This window comes from Leptonychotes weddellii, chromosome 9, assembly GCF_054177405.1.
Source record: "Leptonychotes weddellii isolate Sample4059 chromosome 9, ASM5417740v2, whole genome shotgun sequence".
NCBI classification, from domain to species: Eukaryota; Metazoa; Chordata; class Mammalia; order Carnivora; family Phocidae; genus Leptonychotes; species Leptonychotes weddellii.
This window is the reverse complement of record NC_138377.1, coordinates 51760762-51782664: the sequence shown is the minus strand read 5'-3', so window position 1 is coordinate 51782664 and position 21903 is coordinate 51760762. Positions and strand designations below refer to the sequence as shown.

The 21903-nt window shown below is 37.0% G+C and overlaps 1 protein-coding gene across 1 annotated transcript in view; it reads left to right on the top strand.

The window, feature by feature from the left end:
* The window catches only part of LOC145723448 (uncharacterized), a 1060322-nt gene that overhangs the window by 99983 nt on the left and 938436 nt on the right, over positions 1–21903 (top strand). Inside the window, exon 7 of the mRNA XM_081830597.1 lies at positions 17123–17219. The gene's annotated coding sequence lies outside the window, so the exon portion shown is untranslated. The remainder of the gene's footprint in view (positions 1–17122; positions 17220–21903) is intronic.

The window sequence follows — 21903 nt, the reverse complement described above, 5'->3', positions numbered from 1 at the left end:
ACTATTTCAGTTCATGCAGTTCAACCACAAAGTACAAAGTGGGACAATGGTGTTTGATAAAAATGTCCAGTTTTTTTGTAAAAACCCTTTGCCAAAGGGTTGTCTTTGGTTCTTGTCTGGTTTGAATTTTTTTAAATTAATAAATTAATTAATATATTCTAAAGATTTATTTATTTGACAGAGAGAGACACAGGGAGAAAGGGAACACAAGCGGGGGGGGTGGGAGAGGGAGAAGCAGGCCTCCCACTGAGCAGGGAGCCCCATGTGGGGCTCGATCCCAGGACCTTGGGACCATGACCTGAGCCGAAGGCAGACAGTGACTGAGCCACCCAGGCACCCCACTTTTTTCTTTTTTTTTTAGAGAGGGATGGGGAGAGGGAGAGAGAGGAGTTCATGACCACTAAACCAGCCCTGTAAGAAATATAAAAGGGGACTCTTTGAGTGGAAAGGAGAGACCAAAAGTGGCAGTATAAATGTAGGAAACACAAAAGCAGTAAAAATGAATATTTCTGTAAAAAATCAGCTAAGGAATTCACAAAAAAGGTATAAAATATAATAACATATACCTAAAATGTGGGGAGGAGAGAAGAATGTGTTCAAACTTAAATAACCATCTACTTAATATAGACTGCTACATGCAGAGGTTATGTATAAACCTAATGGTAACCATATATCAAAGACCACTAATAAACATGTAAAGAACAAAGAGAGGGAAAGAAATCCAAACATATCACTAAATGAAATCAGCAAAACATGGGACGCCTGGGTGGCTCAGTCTGTTAAGCGTCTGCCTTCAGCTCAGGTCATGATCCCGGGGTCCTGGGATCGAGTCCCGCATCGGGCTCCCTGCTCTGCGGGGAGCCTGCTTCTCCCTCTGCCTCTGCCTCTCTCTCTCTCTCTCTCATGAATAAATAAATAAAATCTTTAAAAAAAAAAAAAAGAAATCAGCAAAACATGAAAGAGAGAAGGACAAGAAAGGCTAAGAGAAAATTTTCAGAAACAACCACAAAGTAAGTAATAACTTGGCAATAAATACGTATCTATCAATAATTACTTTGAATGTAAATGGACTAAATGCTCCAATCAAAAGAAATAGGCTGACAGAACAGACAAAAAAAGCAAGACCCATCCATATGATGCCTACAAAAGACTCATATTATTTATTGATTTTTAGATTTATTTATTTTAGAGAGAGCATGGGTGGGGGGAAGGGCAGAGGGAGAAGGGGAGAGAGAATCTTAAGCAGACTCCTCGCTGAGTGCAGAGCCCAACATAGGGCTCGATCTCAGGATCCTGAGATCACGAGCTGATCCGAAACCAAGAGTCAGCTGCTCAACTGACTGCCACAGGTGCCCTGAGACTCATTTTAGACCTAAGACACTTGCAGATTGAAAGTGAGAGGATAGAGAAATATCTATTATGCAAATAGATGTCAAAAGAAAGCCAGAAGGGCAGTACTTATATTGGACAAAACAGACTTTAAAACAAAGAAGGACACTATATAAATATAAGGGGGACAATCCAACAAGAAGATATAACAATTGTAAATATTTATGAACTCAATATAGGAGCACCCAAATACATAGAACAGTTAGTAACAAACATAAAAGAACTAATCAATAATAATACAAAAATAATACAAAATAATACAAAAATAGTAATACAAAAATACTAATCAATAATAATACAAAAATAATACAAAAATGACTTTAACACTCCACTTACATCAATGGGCAGATCATCTAAACAGAAAATCAACAAGACTTTGAATGATACACTGGAACAGATGGATTGAATAAATATATTCAGAACATTCCATCCTAAGACAGCAGAACATTCTCCAGAATAGATCACATATTAGCCCATGAAACCAGCCTCAAGAAATTCAGGAAGATTGAAGTCGTACTATGCATCTTTTCCAACCACAACGCTATGAGCCTAGAAATCAACCACAAGAAAAAATCTGGAAAGACACAAATACATGGAGGTTAAATAACATGCTACTAAACAATGAATGGGTCAATCAAGGAATCAAAGAAGAAATCAAAAAGTACATGGAAACAAATGAAAACACAACCGTCCAAAATGTTTGGTATGCAGCAAAAGCTGTTCTAAGAGGGAAGTTTATAGCAATACAGGGCTACCTCAAGAAGCAAGAAAAATATCAAACAAACAACCTAACCTTATATCTAAAGGAGCTAGAAAAAGAACAACAAACAAAACCTAAACCAGCAAAAGGAAGGAAATAATAAATATTAGAGCAAAAAGAATGATATAGAAACTTAAAAAAATAGAACAGATCAATGAAACCAGGAGCTGATTCTTTGAAAAAAATCAATAAAATTGAAAACCCCTAGCCAGGCTTATAAAGGAAAAAGAGAAAGGACTCAAATTAAAAAAATCACAAATGAGAGAGAAGAAATAACCAATACCACAGAGATACAATCATAAGAGAATATTATAAAAAAGCTATATGCCAGCAAATTGGACAACCTAGAAGAAATGGATAAATTCCTAGAAACATATAAACTACCAAAAATGAAACAAGAAGGAATAGAAAATTTGAACAGATGGATAATCAGGAATCAAATTGAATCAGTAATCAAAAAACTCCCAAGAAACAATAGTCCAATAGGACCAGATAACTTTCAGGCAAATGCTATCAAACATTTAAAGAAGAGTTAATACCTAGTCTTCTCAAACTATTCCAAAAAATAGAAAAGGAAGAAAAACTTCCAAATTATTTCTATGAGGCCAGCATTATTCTGATACCAAAACCCAGATAAAGACACCACAAAAGAAGAACTGCAGGCCAATAACCCTGACGAATACAGATGAAAAAAATCCACAACAAAATATTAGCAAACCGAATTAAAGAATACATTAAAAAAATCACTCACCACTACCAAATGGAATTTATTCCTGGGTTGCAAGAGTAGTTCAATATTTGCAAATCAATTAATGTGCTACATCACATCAATAATAAAAAGAACCAGATGATCATTTCAATAGATGCTAAAAAGCATTTGACAAGTACAACATCTGTTGATGATAAAAACCCTCAACAAAGTAGGTTTAGAGGGAAGATACCTCATCATAATCAAGGCCATCTATGAAAAATCTACAGCTAACATCATCCTTAATGGGGAAAAACAGAGCTTTTCCTGTAAGGTCAGGAACAAGACAAGGATGTCCACAACTTCAATTTAACATAGTACTGGAAGTCCTAGCCACAGCAATCAGACAACACAAAGAAATAAAAGGCATCCAGATCAGTAAGGAAGAAGTAAAACTTTTACTATTTACAGATAACATAATACTATATATATAGAAAACTCAAAAGACTCCACCAAAAAAACTGCTAGAACTGATAAAGGAATTTAAGAAACAAACCAGATGAACATAGGGGAAGGGAAGGAAAAATAAGATGAAAACAGAGAGGGAGACAAACCAGAAGAGGCTCAATCATAGGAAACAAACTGAGGGTTTCTGGAGGAGAGGTGGATGGAGGGATGGGGTAACTGGGTGATGGGCAATAAAGACACTTGATGGAATGAGCACTGGGTGTTATATGCAACTGATGAATCACTAAGTTTTAACTCTGAAACTAATAATATCCTATATGTTAATTAAACTGAATTTAAATAAAGAAAATAAAGAAAATAAATGAACTCAGTAAAGTCACAGGATACAAAATCATTATACAGAAATCTGTTGCGGGGTGCCTGGGTGGCTCAGTTGTTAAGCATCTGCCTTCAGCTCAGGTCATGATCCCAGGGTCCTGGGATCAAGCCCCACATAGGGCTCCCTGCTCAGCGGGAAGCCTGCTTCTCCCTCTCCCACTCCCCCTGCTTGTGTTCCCTCTCTTGCTTGTGTCTCTCTCTGTCAAATAAATAAATAAAATCTTTAAAAAAAAGAAATCTGCTGCATTTCTATACACCAATAATGAAGCAGCAGAAAGAGAAATTAAGAAAACAATCCCATTTCTAATCACACCAAAAATAATAAGATACCTAGGAACAAACCTAACCAAAGAGGTGAAAGACCTGTACTCTGAAAACTATAAACCACTGATGAAAGAAATTGAAGACCACATAAAGAAATGTGCTCATGGGTTGCAAGAACAAATATGTTAAAATGTCTATACTACCCAAAGCAATCTACACATTTAATGCAATCCCTATCAAACTACCAACAACATTATTCACAGAGCTAGAACAAACAATCCTAAAATTTGTATGGAACCCCCAAAGACCCTGAATAGCCAAAGCAATCTTGAAAAAGAAAAACAAACTAGAGTCATCACAATTCTGTACTTCAAGTTATATTACAAAGCTGTGGTCATCAAAACCGTATGGTACTGGTACAAAAATAGACACATAGAATAGAAAACCTGGAAATAAACCTACAACTATATGGTCAATTAATCTTCAACAAAGCATGAAAGAAGATCGAAAAGGACAGTCTCTTAAAAAAAATTTTGTTTTTTTGGACACCAAACTGGACAACTGGACAGCAACATGCAAAAGAATGAAAACTGGACAGCAACATGCAAAAGAATGAAACTGGGCCACTTTCTTATACCATACACAAAAGTAAATTCAAAATGGTTTAAAGACCTACATGTGAGACCTGAAACCATAAAAACCCTAGAAGAGAACACAGGCAGTAACTTCTTTGACATTGGCCATAGCAACTTTTTTCCAGATGTCTTTTGAGGCAAGGGAAACAAAAGCAAAAATAAACTATTGGGACTTCATCAAAATAAAAAGCTTTGCATGGTGAAGGAAACAATCAACAAAAATAAAAGACAGCCTATGGATTGGGAGAAGATATTTGCAAATGACATATCCAATAATGTGTTAGTATCCAAATTATAAAGAATTTAGAAAACTGAATACCCCCAAACCAAATAATCCAATTTAACAAATGGGCAGAAGACATGAACAGACATTTCTCCAAAGAACACATCCAGATGGCCAACAGACACATGAAAAGATGCTCATCATCACTTAACACCAGGAAATGCAGATCAAAACCATAGTAAGATACCACCTCACACCTGTTAGAATAGCTACAATCAATAACATAAGAAACAACAGGTATCAGTGAGGATGTGGAGAAAAAGGTTGGGAATTGGTGGAAATGCAAACTGATGCAACCACCATGGAAAATAATATGGAACTTCCTCAAAAAGTTAAAATAGATGTACCGTATGACCCAGTAATTGCCCTACTGGCTATTTACCCAAAGAATACAAAAACGCTAATTCAAAGGGATACATGTACCCCTATATTTATTGCAGCATTATTTATAATAGCCAAATTATGGAAGCAGTCCATGGGTCCATCAATAGATGAATGGATAAAGAAGATGTGGTAAAAATGTATACGATGGAATATTGCTCAGCTATAAAAAAGAATGAAATCCTGCCATTTGGGACATCATGGGTGGAGCTAGAGTATATAATGCTAAGCAAAATAAGTCAGAGAAAGACAAATACCATGTGATTTCACTCATATGTGGAATTTAAGAAACCAAACAAATGAACAAAGGGAAAAAAAAGAGGGAGAGAAAGAAACCGAGAAACAGACTCTTAATTACAGAGAACAAACTGATGGTTACAAGAGAGGAGGTAGGTGGGGGGTTGGGTTAAATAGGTCATGGGGATTAAGGAGTACATTTGTTGTGATGAGCACTGGGTGATGTATGGAAGTGTTGAATCACTATATTATATACCTGAAACTAATATAGCACTGTATGTTAACTAACTGGAATTAAAAACTTAAAAAAATAAATTAGATTCTATTCAAAAACATCAAAAAACAAACAAAAAAATGTACTACATCTGGAATTCTTGGAAAAATATGATAGCAATAGAAGGTATGAATGGCAGGTACTTACCCTGAAAAGACTTCTTGAAGGTTAGAAGCTTAGGAAAGGTCAAGTTTTGCAAAGATCTTTCAGGAAATGTGGTAAGAGTGTTGAGGTCTGAGCAAAGTAGAAAGGACTTGGGATAGTCCATGTGGGTAATATGATAACAGTAGATTAAAGTAGAGGGATAAACAAATTGTTAAGTCACAGTGTCTATCTTAGATTGGTTGGAGTGAATTTGTAAGGCAGTCAACAGTTCATGGCGTTGTATGGTAACTGGGCAGTCTGGAAGCAGGACTAGGATAAAAAGGTAAAGTTTAATTAGGGACAGGGATCGACAAAGCAAGAACAGTGCACATTTAGAGAATGAGGAGTTCTAAATCTTATTATTATTGCAATTTGTCTTGTCTAGCTGAAGATGAATAATTTTTTTGGCCAATCTTAAGTCATGAGATATTCCAAATATACAGAAAAAAAAAACAGAAAAAAATATGTAATTTCTAATCATACTTAATAAATGTTAAAATTTCACATTTTTCCTTTAAATATTTTTTTCTTTTTTAAAACAGCTAAAACTATAGCTCCTATACTATCTCTCCCCTTTTTTCTCCCTTAATGAAGATTTGAAGTTTGCAGTTCTTATCATATCTGTTCAACTGGGTCAGTATGTATAATCTCAATGCCATTTTAAAGAAGGAAATTCTTTCACACACTCATTAGCAAGTAATAGATATAAAGAAAGGAGAAAAGAATTGGAATAATCTTTGAGGACAGCAACTAATGCCCGTTTTGTTGCAACGTATTGTGCCTGATTTCAGAGCAAGTATTAAAATGCTTTAATATCCATTTGGCTTAAAAGGCTAAGGGCAGAAAAACAAATGTACCCTTCTGTGGAGGAGTTACACTGGAAGGCAAAGGGAGTTGTTGTCTAGCATGAACTATAAGAGATAATTGTTCATTAGAGAGTGTGAAGTCTGTTGTAAGTACAATCACATTCATTAGCCAGTTCCCTGCTTCCTGTCTGTAATGGGCATTAAAAAATGTTCAATTAGAATGAATTCTGGCTTTAGCACTACAGATCCTTTTCTGGGTTTTTAATATTCTGGCCTTTGGTCTTTTTTCTTTTTGCATTTTCACTGACTAGGTGAAACCTCACAGCAAAATATAAATTATTTCTTAAGTACTATACTCTGAATGTATGACAAGTTCTCATAAAATATAAAGTATATATAGAAACCAAGCAAAAACACATTAAGCATGAAACATTTATATAAAAAGATACCTAAAATATATTTATACTGACTGGCAAATACAAAATTTTGTTAATAAGACTAAATAAAAGCCAGAAGTTTAGGACATCAACAAAATTACTAAGTTTATTGTGTTTTAGAGACATGTCTATCAACTTAACTCACATAAAAGTCACAGTATTTTGACAAAGATTCAGGTTGTATATCGCTAGGTGTCAGGGTCACTGCCAGATTTAGTCTTAGGTAGGGTCAGCCCAGTTTAAACTACATGGTTTAGACTTGTTTTCTGGAGTAGCAAATACCCTAACCCTTCCTCTTGATTATGCCTGGTAGGTAGTTAAACCCCTCTAACAACAAGCAACCCAACCATATAAACAGGTGCACTGGAAAACAAAGTGGATATGTAACTGAGAATGTTTTGGGTGCAGGTAGGTGGGAATTGGTTACAAATGCACTTACAGTATTATGAAATGGAACTTCAAAATTCATTCATTTCAAACCATTTATATACTGAGAAGCTACTTGTACCTGTTATTGTAGTACCCTAGAGAGGAGAGGCAAATATGTGAAAATTCTTACTCTTATAGTATTAATGCAGATTGATTAAGCCCTTCAACATGATAAGGAGCTTCATTCTTGTGGTAGAATGGTGAGTTTGATTTTCTCGGTGATAGGCTGGATATTTTGGGGTATTACGTCATTGAGAGACCCATAGAGCCTCTTGATAATTGCTTAGATAGAGAGGGTATAAGAAACTTACTTGACATATTGGAAGAGTTAGCAATTTTCGTGGAGGTCAACCCTGGATGGGCTATATTGAAAAACAAATGCACGCTTTAGGAAATTTCCACAAGAGTGGCCTTTTGTCAGGGAAATTCCTACAGAAGCAGAGAGACATTTCTGGCAGCCGCAGAATCTAATATGCTAACATTGTGATATCATCTGTTCAAGAGGCAGGGAAGGAAAAGTTTCTCAACTTTAGTTTTTTCCTGTTATCTATAAGATTCAACTTTGAGAGTGTCCTTGGGCATATGATTTGTGATTAGGTGGATGCATGTGACACTGGATTTTTTAGAATTTCTCATTCCTCCAAAATATGCCTGAAACAACCATACAGTGAGTGTGAGGAAAATCAGTAAAGTCAAGATCACTAGGCTTCATCTCCATTTAGGATTAAAATGGGAATTTCAGATGTAAACCATGCATATATACACAGACAAGCATATTTTCTGAAAGGTAGAGAATTATATGATGCTTGCATTATTCTATTCTCAAGGCATCTATTAAGGTCTTAATATGTGAGAGGCTTGGTTCTGAGCATTGGGGATATAAAGAAGAATAAACCATCATTCCTGTCCTCCACTGTAAGAGCAGTTACAACAAAGTGATTAATGCTACCATAGAGGAATAAACAAGATGCTGAGAAGGCATGGGAGAGGAAGCACTTAACTTTTCCTGCAGAGAATAGAAAAGGCTTCTCAAAGAGAGTTGCATTTGAGTAGATTCTTGAAGAATGAATTAGTCTTTTAGGCTAATAAGAGGGAACATTACAGGCTGAAAAGATAGCATTTAAGAAAAGGCAGAAAGTTCTGAAGCAGCCAGGAGACCAGACTGTGTTGTAGATATAACAATTTAATTTAATTTTAGTTTTATTTGAGTATAGTTGACATATAATGTTACAGTAGTTTCAGGTGTACAACATAGTGATTCAACAACTGTATATATCATGCTATGCTCACCACAAGTGTGGGCTACCATCTGTTGACATACAACACTATTAGAATACCATTAACTATATTCTGTATGCTGTGCCTTTTATTCTTGTGACTTATTCATTCCATAACTGGAGGCCTGTATCTGCCACTCCCCTTTACCCATTTTGCCCATCCCCTGATCCTGTTCCCTCTGGCAACCATCAGTATGTTCTCTGTATTTATAGGTCTGATTCTGCTTTTTGTTTGTTTATTCCTTTGTTTTGCTTTTTTAGATTCCACATCTAAGTGAAATCATATGGTATTTGTCTTTCTCTGTCTGACTTATATGAAAAAAGAACTCCCGTGCCCTGTTGGTACAAATGTAAATTGATACAGACACTGTGGGAAATAGTATGGGGGTTCCTCAAAAAATTAAAAATAGAAATACCATATGACCCAATAATTCCACTACTGGGTATTTACCCAAAGAAAACAAAAACACATATTTGAGAAGATACATGCACCCCTATGTTTATTGCAGCATTATTTTCAATAGTGAAATTATGGTAGCAACCCAAGTGTCCATCAATAGATGAATGGATAAAGAAGATGTGGTGCGTGCACACGCACACACACATGCACACATACACACATACACACATAGAGGAATATTATGCAGACAGAAAAAGGACAAGATCTTGCCATTTGTGACAACATGGATAGACCTAAAGGGTATTATGCTAGTGCAGATATAACTTTTAAAGGTAGACAGGAGGACAGATCCCAAAAAAAGACTTGTATGCCCTACTATGGAGTTTGGACTTCAACCTGCAGATGGTGGGGGCCTTAGAAGGTTTTGAGTTCAAAAAGATGGAGAATGGAGGGTGAAGGCAGTGGGTAATGCCAGATTCTGGGTGAATGGTTAGAAAGTGAGCACTGGATATTATATGCAACTGATAAATCTTTGAACGCTACATCAGAAACTAATGATTACTATATGTTGGCTAATTGAATTTAAATTAAAAAAAAGATAGTTAATGTCTTTTGATGAGAAATGATGTGGACTGGGACTGAGGTAGAGATGCAGCCTGGGATTAATCTCAGCTTTCTGACTTTGTGGATCATTGTATTAATCAAAAGAGAAGATCCAACTTTTGGGAAGAGAAAGGGTGGATTCAGTTTTGGACATCTAGAGTTTGAGATTCTGTGGAACATCTGGGTGGAAATGATCATGAAGCAGTTGGTAAAGTAAGCATGAAGTTCAAGAAGGGATCCAGTTTGGAGATAATAGATTTTAGAGTCATTAATGTATAGAAGTTTTTTGGAGATTTGAATGTGAATAAGATTGCTCAGGACCCATGTGTCAAATCAGAGAAGAGGACAAAGGACAGCCCAGGGACTCCTACCAGTTAAGGATAGGAGTCAGTAGACAGAGCTGAGAAGGAATTATGGGAATAGTAAAAGACAATTTTGGAGGAACTGTTTTCAGGGGAAAAAGGGTGTGGATAATTCTAAGAAGGAGGTATTGGTTAACAGTATCAAATGCTGTTGAGTGACAAAGCTTGAAAATGACACTGGGTCAGGCCATTAAAGGCAAGAGAACAAGAATAGTTTCATTAGAATGGTAAAAGAATAAGGTAACAGAGGGTTGAGGATTGAATAGCAAGTGCGGAAGTAAAGCCTTCAAAGGCTTATGGTATTAATCTTCCCCTGAATGCAAGAAAAAAGAAGTATTTGTAGTTTGAGGGTGCTGAAGGGTCTCAGAATTATACTTTTAAAAATAATAGAAGAAAGTTGATATTGAGGAGAGTTAAAGAACCTGGTGTGGTGGCTAATGAACTAGGTTTAAAAAAAAACAGCTTTTTTTGCTTCTATTTTGGGTGTTGATATAAGGGTGTTTTAAAACTAGCTATGACTTTGAAATGTCTAAACCTGCCTAGAAGTGCCCTGAGAAACACTTGAGACAAAGGACAGTTTAGGAAAGAAGCCCCATTGCTGCTGCATGCAGAGTGTGGCTAGATGTCTAAGATGATGAAGTTTAATTAATGGCAGAGAAAGTCGAGAACCTTTCAGCATCTTTGCTGACTCCAAGAAGTAAAAACAACATGCCCTTTGGCAAATACATTTTCCCTTCTGAAATTCTGTCAAATAAATTCAGAGGGACATGAAAAAAAATGGAAATATATCTTGTAACATGTGCTGATATGGTTGCACAGCCCTTATTTCATAGATTGTACATGATGAATTTCAACACTGTATCTGATTTCTCCGTCATGTACATTGTGTAGAAGAGCTTTAGAGGTACAACTTTATATTCATTCTGGAGAACTTGAGAAGGCATTGCAACAAAATGAGACTATAGGTACTATATAAACAAGAAGAAATCTTTCCCTCAAAAATGAAGGTGCTCCATAATAATATTCAAGGAAAATTGCATCCTTCGAGGCATTTTATACATTCATTCTTGCCGATGACAAGAAATGCACCCTAGGTTTAGCATTTCATTTGGGGTATCACAGCCTTAGCTAGCTTTGAATGGGCTTATTTTTCAAGAACTGAAATAGTAGCTCATCATATATTTCTTGGCTTCTGAAATGATTGGTATTCCTCTCCTATTTAGCAGCTGTTAGAGGGTTTTTTATTTAACCAGTAAAGAGTTCCAAAATAGAAGTGTTGTCCTGGATGTATTTTAAAAACACACATTTCAGGCTTTTCCTTCTTAACTTGAAGTAGTAGATAAAAATCCCAAAGTGAAAATGACAAGATAATGTTGTGACATTGACTCACAAAGGCATAAGGAATCTATCGATGGCCCTGTGTGTCAGCTCCCAAGGCAAACACTGCAACTGTCATACCTAACATGCAAGAGCTAAGTAACTTTGGTTAAAACCTTGATTCACTGCAATGCTTATGGAATCAGGTGTTCTGGGTAACTAATTCTTTAGTTATTAGATTATTAAATAGACTACCCCTCTTATTTGAATTTTTGTTGCCACAGAGTTTTAGAAATGTGTTGCCATATTGTATCAATTTAGTGGTTTTCCTATTGGTGTAAAAGCTGAACTTGATTGTGTATTCTATTCCTGTTGAAGGTGGGGAAGGTAGTTCTTTTCTTGATATTTTCCTTGAGGTTTGTGCATAGGAGAGAGATTGTAGTTGATGGTTGCTGGCTATTTCCTGTTCTAGATCTTGTGATTAGTCTGTTTATTTTTTAAAATTTTTTATTTTTTTGAGAGAGAGCGTGTGAGCAGGGGTGGGGAACGCAGAGGGAGAGGGAGAGGGGGAGAGAGAATCATAAGTGTGTGGAGCCTGGGGCGCCTGGGTGGCTCAGTTGGTTAAGCGACTGCCTTCGGCTCAGGTCATGATCCTGGAGTCCCTGGATCGAGTCCCGCATGGGGCTCCCTCTGACCCTCCCCCCTCTCATGTGCTCTCTCTCATTCTCTCTCTCTCAAATAAATAAATAAAATCTTTAAAAAAAAAAAAGTGTGTGGAGCCTGACTCAGGACTTGATCTCACAACCCTGAGATCATGACCTGAACCAAAATCAAGTGTTGTCAGTTAACCGACTGAGCCACCTAGGCACCCCTAATCTGTTTAATATGTTCTCAGACATCCTTCCTCCAGCACCCTGTCAAGTTTATATAATATGTTTTTTTATTCTCAAACTATTTTTTAATCCTCAGGCATTTGATATGGGTGAGTACTGAAGCTGCTAAAATGATACAGAATTTGTAATTTATAATTTAATGAGAGAAAAGAGACTTTTACTGCTGGAGAGCTAACTGCCTGGGTGAATCCTGGCTCTGCTGCTTGCTAGCTGTAGGACCTAAATGTATTTGTATCTCAGTTTTACCCCCTGTAAAATGAAGATAACATTCATACCTACCTCATAGGGTTGCTCATCATATCCCTTCAGTGCCAGGCACGTGTTAGTTGTGATTGTTACTACCCTTTAATCTTCTTATTCATGGGTAGGCCCCAGAGTGTACCTCTAACCCCTGTGCAGTTGGAGATGTCTTAGTCAGTTTGGGCTGCTGTAGGAGAATACCACAGACTGGCTAGCTTTAATAACAGAAGTTTATTTCTCAAAATGGAGGGTGGAGGCCCAAGTTCAGGGTGTCAGCATGGCCTAGTAAAGATCCTCTTCTTGGTTTGCCTCTTTCCTGCTGTGTCCTCACATGGTGGAGAGAAAGAGAGGGCTCTAGCCTCTTCTTCTTTCTATTAGGACATCAATACCCACCCTGGAGCTCTACCCTTTTGACCTCATCTAAACCTAATTACCTCCCAAAGACCAAACCTTCTAACACTATCACATAGGGGTTGGGTTTTTTGCATATAATGTTTGGGTTCATAGCAGGAAAGGATGGAGATTTCCCTTGGAGAGCATAATCCTCAGTCCCCAGAACTTAGAAAGAGCTATCCATTGTAAATTTGGTGCTGCATGGCCTTTTGTGTATGAATATTCTTAGATTGGGTTTGTATGTTCTATTGTAAGAGATTGTGTGCTTCAAGTAAATAAATAAAAGAAGAAAAAAGAAAGAAGTCCACAAAAGCATCCTGATATAGGTTGTTATGTTGTAATTTGCTTCTATGTAGTCTTAACATTTAGAAAACAATTTCTGGGTACTAAATTATGGTAAATTGAGGGTTTCAATGGATTAATCAAGGTTTTCTATAATATGCTTCGATAGAAGACAATGAGTAATTACATGAATTACAAAACATAAAAGTAAACCAAAATATAATGAGAAAAGGCAATTTATCAGTGCTCTCCCCATGCTTCTGTGTATAGATTGATATATGCAGAGAATAGCAATCCAATTAGCTTTTCCCCCCTCCAAAGGTAGGCAGCAACTGGAGGATTCTTTTGATCATTTTATTCATTTTGTGTTAAAACTGTAGCACTTCTAATTTATAGACATCTTGTGAATGTCAAGGAAATGTCACCTAAATCATTGAAATACAGTGAAATTCATACATTATGTTTAAGTAACAGGTTGCCCTGGGCTCCAAGGGATGCAAGCTTAAATAGAACTGGGATTTTGACTGTTCAATTTCAGCACTTTAAAGACACAGAATAATCAAGGTGAATTTCTTAAAGGAAGCAACTCTGAGGATAGAAAGGTAACTGTGAAGTATTTCTGGATAAGCCATTAAGTGGCAGATTGGCATATGGCTGCATTTCAGATCCCGATTTGGTTTAATGTGAATCACTTTTTTCCCTTTAAATTGAAGCCCAGATCCTATAATGGAGATACTTAAATGAACCCTCTGGGTCACTTAGGCATCTTTTTCAGCATCCCTCTGAGAAATTCAATAGTCTGTTATAAAAATTGAGTTTTCTATGTTTCTGTCATGCCTGAGGAAAAATTTGATTATCCTCCAGATTTTTCCAAATCCTTTAACTAAATTGGATTATTTGCTGATTTACCCTTTACTTCCCAGTGTCATAGTAGTGTTTCAGTTGCAAACTTTGTAGTATAAGCTGACAAGATTATAAGATGTTTATCTTCCTAGGGCAGCAGCATGGTAAGCTTTGCCATTAGTCTTATATGGATCCACATTGGAATCCAGCTTTGATTGCCTGTGAATTGGGTGACCTTATGCAAATGACATGATTTCTGTTGGTTTTAGTCCCTTTGTAAGTATAGCGGGGATACTAAAGATAACCTTGCATGGTGTTTGGTCAAATGAGTAGAGATAATGCATGCGGAAATACTGGGTTCTGAGTACGCTCTCAGTAAATGTAAATCTCCTACCTCCCCATTTCCCAAACCATGTTTTATTTATTGAGGAGACATACGACCAAGGCTGTGTTTAGATCCAGGATCTTTTATGATGGGAGTCCAAAATAATGCATCCTAAATCAATCTGTCTTGGTCAGAGTTCAACCAGAGATGTAGACTAGTAGGAGATATACATCAAAGAGATTTATCACAAGAAATTGGCTTGTGCAGTGTTTTAGCTGGCATAGCCAAATCTGAAATTCATAGGGCAGGCTGTCAAGAAGGGCAGGGGCTGAGGCTGCTGTCCATAAGTAAAATTTATTCTTCTTCAGGGAAGCCTCAGCTCTACTGTGAAGGCCTTTAAACTGATGCTGTCAAGTCCACTCAAATTATCTGGAATAATCTCCCTCACTTAAAGCCAACTGCTTATGGACTTTAATCACATCTATAAGTACTTTTGCAGAAACATCTACATTAGTGTTTTTTTTTTTTTTAAAGATTTTATTTATTTATTTGACAGAGAGAGAGATAGTGAGAGCAGGAACACAAGCAGGGGGAGTGGGAGAGCGAGAAGCAGGCTTCCTGCCGAGCAGGGAGCCTGATGTGGGACTCGATCCCAGGACCCTGGGATCATGACCTGAGCCGAAGGCAGACGCTTAACGACTGAGCCACCCAGGTGCCCCTACATTAGTGTTTTGTTGAATACCTGGAGACCATAGTCTGACTGACATACCAAGAAGACCATCATACCATCCCTCTGGTCTCTCTGGATTCTTTTGTTCATAGAAAGTAGGAGCTTTTAAAGAAATTACTTTTATTATAGTAAAATATGAGGCTCAGTATTTTTTAAACCAAATGGCAGGAGAATCATAAGGAAAAATTTGTGGTTTCATTAGCTGAAGTCAAATGTGAAGATCTACTATCAGATAAATGTTTTCTGCATACTATCAGAAATTATCTAATTTTTTCTTGTTTATGGATTTATAGTTGGTCTCTTCCACTAAGATGCTCTAAGCTCCATGAGGATAGGGGTTTGTTGTGTTCACTTCTAAATCCCCAACATCTTGAAAGCACTTTGTGTAACACAGATACTCAATAAATATTAATGGGAAAAGTCAATAAATGACTTCTTCCAGAGAAGAGTTGAGTTACATTTCCTTGTCTGAATAAAGAGTTTTCTGTTATGTTTACTTGATTCACTTTTGACTTGAGCTGTATATTGCACCAAGGCTTATGGCTAAGAGTAGACTGGGGAATGAAATCCGATCTGCTCTTTGCTCACCAAGCCAGGTGCCTCAGTTTGGGCTGTGTCAGGAAAAAGAAGTGCTTTTTCTTCCAATAAAGGGGCCTTATACACACATCCAGCTGTGTTCCTGGGGTGGAGGGGGGGGAGTGTGCCACCCTGTAGTTCTCATATAGGTCAGTGTTAACCTGGCATTCTTCCATTATAACTTCCTATTGCATATGGAGATCTGTGATGACAATAAGCAAAAGGACTAAAATGCCCCACCTGTTCTTCTTGGGAGGCAACTTCCTTTACAAGATCATGATCTTGTTTCTTCTCCATAGGGAACAAACCCTGGTATTAAGGCAGTTAAAGATCAGAGTAACAATCTATTGGTGACTTTAAGATTTAGTACTTATTGCTCTATCACCAACATTTTCTGAGAAAAATACACATACTCTTTACAAATGTATGAATTATTTGATACATAAAAATTTTGTATGACATGCATGTAAGTTATGAAGTAGAACCATACAAACACTCATGAATCCACAAAGAGGAAATAGAACATTACTAATGCTGTTGAAAATTCTGTTCTGTTCCACATTCTCCCTCATCACCCTGCCTCCCTCCAGAAATTACCAGTGTCCTGAATTTTGCATTTATCATTTGCTTGGTATTCTTTACAGTTCTACCAGATATGTATGAGCCTCTAAACAATATGTTATTTCATTTGCTTCTTTTTAACTTTACATCAGTGGTATCATAATATATATAATTTTTCACTAATCTGCTTTCCTTATTTAATATGCTTTTAAGAACCATCCACTGTTTTTATATAACCATAATTCATATACTTTATTCCCATGGAATATTTCAGTGTATAAATTATACCACAGTTCACTATCCATTCTCCTGTCAGCAGACATTTTTCACCCTTCTTTTCTCCTATGCGAATGGTGTTACTATGAATATTCTTGTACACATCTCCTAAAGAATATACATGGGAAAATGTGCTGCAGAGGTTTTCTAATTGAAACCCTTCATTTATGGACAAATAAACTGAGGCCCAGATGCTTCAGGCAGTTGGTAATAAGATTACAGGTGTGATCCCTAACTTTCATGTTGTCTTCATTCTGTGCCACCTCCATATGAATATGCTGAAACTTATTTTCAAGAAGAAAGTTTAGCTTTATTTTTTATTTTTTTAAATTTTATTTTATTATGTTATGTTGGTCACCATACAGTACATCATTAGCTTTTGATGTAGAGATCCATGATTCATTGGTTAGTATTTGGCTTGTGTAGTTACTAAGGTTTTTCTGTTTCTGTTTGTTTTTTTGGTAACTTCAGGAGGAAAGGAAGCAGACTCTTCTCCTGTGCCTGTGAGAAGGAGGAAAGTGTTAATCAGGGAGCTGGCCCGGGTTAGGGAGCAACTCTGGGACTCTTGGTAAGGCCAACTGTCTCCCTTCCCCATTTATGAACTTTTTAATATTTTTTATTTATTTAATTTATTTTATTTTATTTTATTATTTATTTATTCATCAGAGAGAGATTGAGAGAAAGAGTGCACAAGCAGGGGGAGCGGCAGGCAGAGGGAGAGGGAGAAGCAGACTCCTTGCTGAGCAAGTGACCTGATGCGGGGCTCGATCCCAGGACCCTGAGATCATGACGTTAGCTGAAGGCAGATGCTTAACTGACTGAGCTACCCAGGCATCCCTGAACTTTTTTTAAATAAAGATTTTATTTATTTATTTGAGAGAGAGAGAGAGAGAGCATGAGCAGGGGGCGGGGGAGGGGCAGAGGGAGAAGGAGAAGCAGACTCCTTGCTGAGCAGGGAACCTGACTCGGGGCTTGATCCCAGGATTCTGGGATCATGACCTGAGCTGAAGGCAGCCACTTAACCAACTGAGCCACCCAGGTGCCCTTTATAAACTTTTTCTTTAAGTATATATAACATGCATACAGAAAAGTGTACATATCATGCATATATAACTTGATGAATTTGTGCGAAGTGAACACACTCATGTAACCAGCACACAGGTCCAGGCAGAGAATGTAATCAACACCCCAGGAACCCCCACCCCCCATTTCCCTCCCAGTCACTACTTGTACTGCTCCTCTCCCTCTGCCCCCATCCTTTCTCCCATTCCCTGGGGAAGGCCCTTTGAATATCCTGACATGTTGAAGTGATGGTTCTATGGTACTGTGGATATAATATTGCTCATGGAGGTATAAGATTAGAGTTAAATCCTAGCTCTAATATTTGTTCATCATATGACTTTGGGTCCCTCTAATTCTCTGGTTCTCAAATGCTTTATCTATAACATGGAGATAATAAGGAATTTTTGGTTTGACAAGAAATTTAAATGAACTAAGAGAAGTGGAATTTTCTAATAAAGATCCTGGCACAGAGTAGGTACTCAGTAAATGTTGGATCCTGAGAGCTGAGTGTCTCTTTGTGAGTTGGAGGTTATGAACGCATGGAACATCATTTCTAGATTGTACAGTCTTTTGACATTAACACATGAACGTGTTCTCCTGCCTCTGTTGCCACAGTCCTTTTTCTCAGGCATTTTTCTATTCTAGGGATAAGATTTCCCAAGACATCCTTCATCCTGAATGAAGTGAAGCTGGAGTTCCAATATGTAGTCTAGTCTCAGCTTACAAGTCCTGGTTTTCTGGCCTCATTATTAGTTGGATATGAGCTTTGATAAAATTCTTATTATGGAGTTGAAGAAAGTAGCAGTGTACATCAATGGCTTCTCTCATATTTATGGTCTAGACTTGAAGCTTGTTTTAAGTTACACTTGACACCTTTGGAATGCAATGCCACTCTCTGAATAACTCCAATTTTGGCCTCTGCTTTTCAGTACTGAATGAAGGTCAATATTTCTGCCTTTATTAAGTGCTAATGGTAGATGCTCACTGGGGAATAAATATAATGTCCTTAACTTTTGGAATTGTATATAGGTAATAAAGTCTACATACTTTCTCATTCTCTTATTTGGAATAATGAACTATTTATTTTGTATATTCTTGTCATACAGTTTTTATCTTTTCCCTTATTTACTGAAATCATTAGATAGAGTGGCTAGACGTGCACTAAATGTATATTTTGTATATTTATATTTTCTGGAGAAGAGGAGGAAACTTTTTTTTCCTACTGCCATGGTTTTATTTTCTATGCAGTATAAGCACATTTTAATTTTGTCATGAATTTCAGTGCCCATTAATTTGAGGCAACAGACCATATTTGTGATTTTAAATGAGGCTGTGAAAATTTCATCAATTTGCATAGGTTCACCTGTAAATAAAAATGAGGGCAGTAGTAATAAAGTATAAAAAATGTGAATGGAGAGGGAAAGGTGAAACTTGTATTTATTGTTTGTATACTGTGTATGTGTGTATTATTGTATTTTTACCTATGCTATTTCATTTAATGTCACCATGCCAAAGTAAGGCACAATAAAAATCAAGCATCTATTTCATAGCATCAAGGTGATAATGGTACCTTTCTATTAGGAATCTTTTTTTTTCAGAGTTAAAAACAAAAATTTAATATTTAGACCACAAGTTTACCATTATAATTTGAGTCAGCGCATCGAGTGGAAGTTCACAAAATGGGTTCCCAGAGGAAGAGTTATCTGATGAAGAAGATGGATTCTTTTCCCATGTCCTAACCACCTTGGCTCCTGGGGAGATGCCCACCCTCCCCAAAGAGTACTAAGTCAGCTCAAAGGCAAAAGTCTTTTTTATCTGATATGGAATTAGAAGACCCTTGTAACTGATGTTACAAGGTGTTCCTTTGTTTCCTGGGAACTAGGTCCACCTCACGTGGATATTACTACTATTAACATCCAATGGGGGGCGCCTGGGTGGCTCAGTTGGTTAAGCGACTGCCTTCGGCTCAGGTCATGATTCTGGAGTCCCAGGATCGAGTCCCGCATCAGGCTCCCTGCTCAGCAGGGAGTCTGCTTCTCCTTCTGACCCTCCCCCGTCTCATGCTCTCTCTCTATCTCATTCTCTCTCTCAAATAAATAAATAAATAAAATCTTGAAAAAAAAAAAAAAACATCCAATGGGTTCTGTGAGAGGTTAAAACAAAGATGTCTCATGCTTTGCCCTGAAGGTACTCCAGGGAGGAATCCAGACTGCTGGGTTACCACCACTTAGGCTTCTTCTATCTCAGTGGTAGTCATGAGTGGTTGCAGAGGAAGAGGCCAGTTTGACAATCAGTCTTGCAGTCTGAGATTCTCCCCCAAGTACATTATTGGTAACTCTTCTGTCTCTTTTTTATTATTAATTTAAAACTAATTCCAGTATAGTTAACATAGAGTGTTATATTAGTTTCAGGTGTACAATATAGTGATTCAACAATTAGTATACATCACTCAGTGCTCATCATGATAAGTGTACTCTTTAATCTCCATTTCACCTATCCTGTCACTCACCTCCCCTCTGGTAACCATCAGTTTGTTCTCTATAGTTGAGTCTTTTTCTCTGTCTCTCTCACTCTTTCTTTTTATCCTTCACTCATGCGTTTTGTTTCTTAAATTCCACATATGAGTGAAATCATATGATATTTGTCTTTCTCTGATTTATTTTACTTGCATTATACCCTCTAGATCCATCCATGTTGTTGCACATGGCAGGATTTCTTTTTTATGGTTGAATAATATTCCATTTCTATCTATCTATCTATCTATCTATCTATCTATCTATCTATCTATCTATCATCTATCTCACATCTTTATCCATTCATCAGTCGATGAACACTGGGACTTCTTCCATATTTTGGCTATTGTAAATAATGCTGCAATAAACATGGGGTGCCTGTATCCCTTTGACTTAGTGTTTTCATTCTTTGGGTAAATACTGCAGTAGTGCAATTACTGGATCATAGGGTAGTTCCATTTTTAACTTTCTGAGGAAGCTTCATACTGGTTTCCATAATAGTTGTACCAGTTTGCACTTTCACCAACTGTGCACAAGGGTTCTTGTTTCTCCACATCTTCTCCAACACCTTTTCTTTCTTTCTTTCTTTCTTTTCTTTCTTTCTCTTTCCTTCTTTTCTTTCTTTCTTTCTTTCTTTCTTTCTTTCTTTCTTTCTTTCTTTCTTTCTTTCTTTCTTTCTTTCTTTCTTTCTTCTTTTTCTTTCTTCCTTCCTTCCCTCCCCTCCCCTCCCCTCCCCTTCCCTTCCCTTCCCTTCCTCTCTTCTTTATTTTTTGCATATCTGTCACTGTTTTTTGATTTGTGATTATCATTTGCTTTATATATAACACCTTCTGATTATAGCAGTCTACATGAACTTGATTCTCTCTTAATTTTGAACCCATTCTTTACTCTTCTCCCCTTCACATTTCAGATATTTGGTATCATATTTTACATCCTTTTATTTTGTACTTCTCTAGATTTTTACAGATACACTTTTTTTTTTTTTTTTTTGCTTTTGTGATTCCTATATTCCTTATCTTACAGTTTTTGTTTTCCACTCACAGATTCCCTCTTAACATTTCTTGTAGGGCAGGTTTAGTGGTCATGAATTTTTTTAAACTTTTGTTTGTCTGGAAAATTCCTTATTTCTCCTTCTATTCTGAATGATAGCCTTGCTATATAAGAGTATTCTTGGCTGCAGATTTTCCCCTTTCAGCACTGTGACTATATCATGCCACTCTCTTCTTTTTTTTTTCAGATTTAACTGAACATTCTTTATTCTTTTTAAAATTTTTTATTATTATGTTAATCACCATACATTACATCATTAGTTTTTGATGTAGTGTTCCATGATTCATTGTTTGTGCATAACACCCAGTGCTCCATGCAGAATGTGCTCTCTTTAATACCCATCACCAGGCTAACCCATCCTCCCATCCCCCTCCCCCCAGAACCCTCAGTTTGTTTTTCAGAGTCCATCATCTCTCATGGTTCGTCTCCCCCTCCGATTTCCCCCCCTTTCATTCTTCCCCTCTTGTTATCTTCTTCTTTTTTTTTTCTTAACATATATTGCATTATTTGTTTCAGAGGTACAGATCTGTGATTCAACAGTCTTGTACAATTCACAGCACTCACCATAGCACATACCCTTCCCAATGTCTATCACCCAGCCACCCCATCCCTCCCACCCCCCCACTC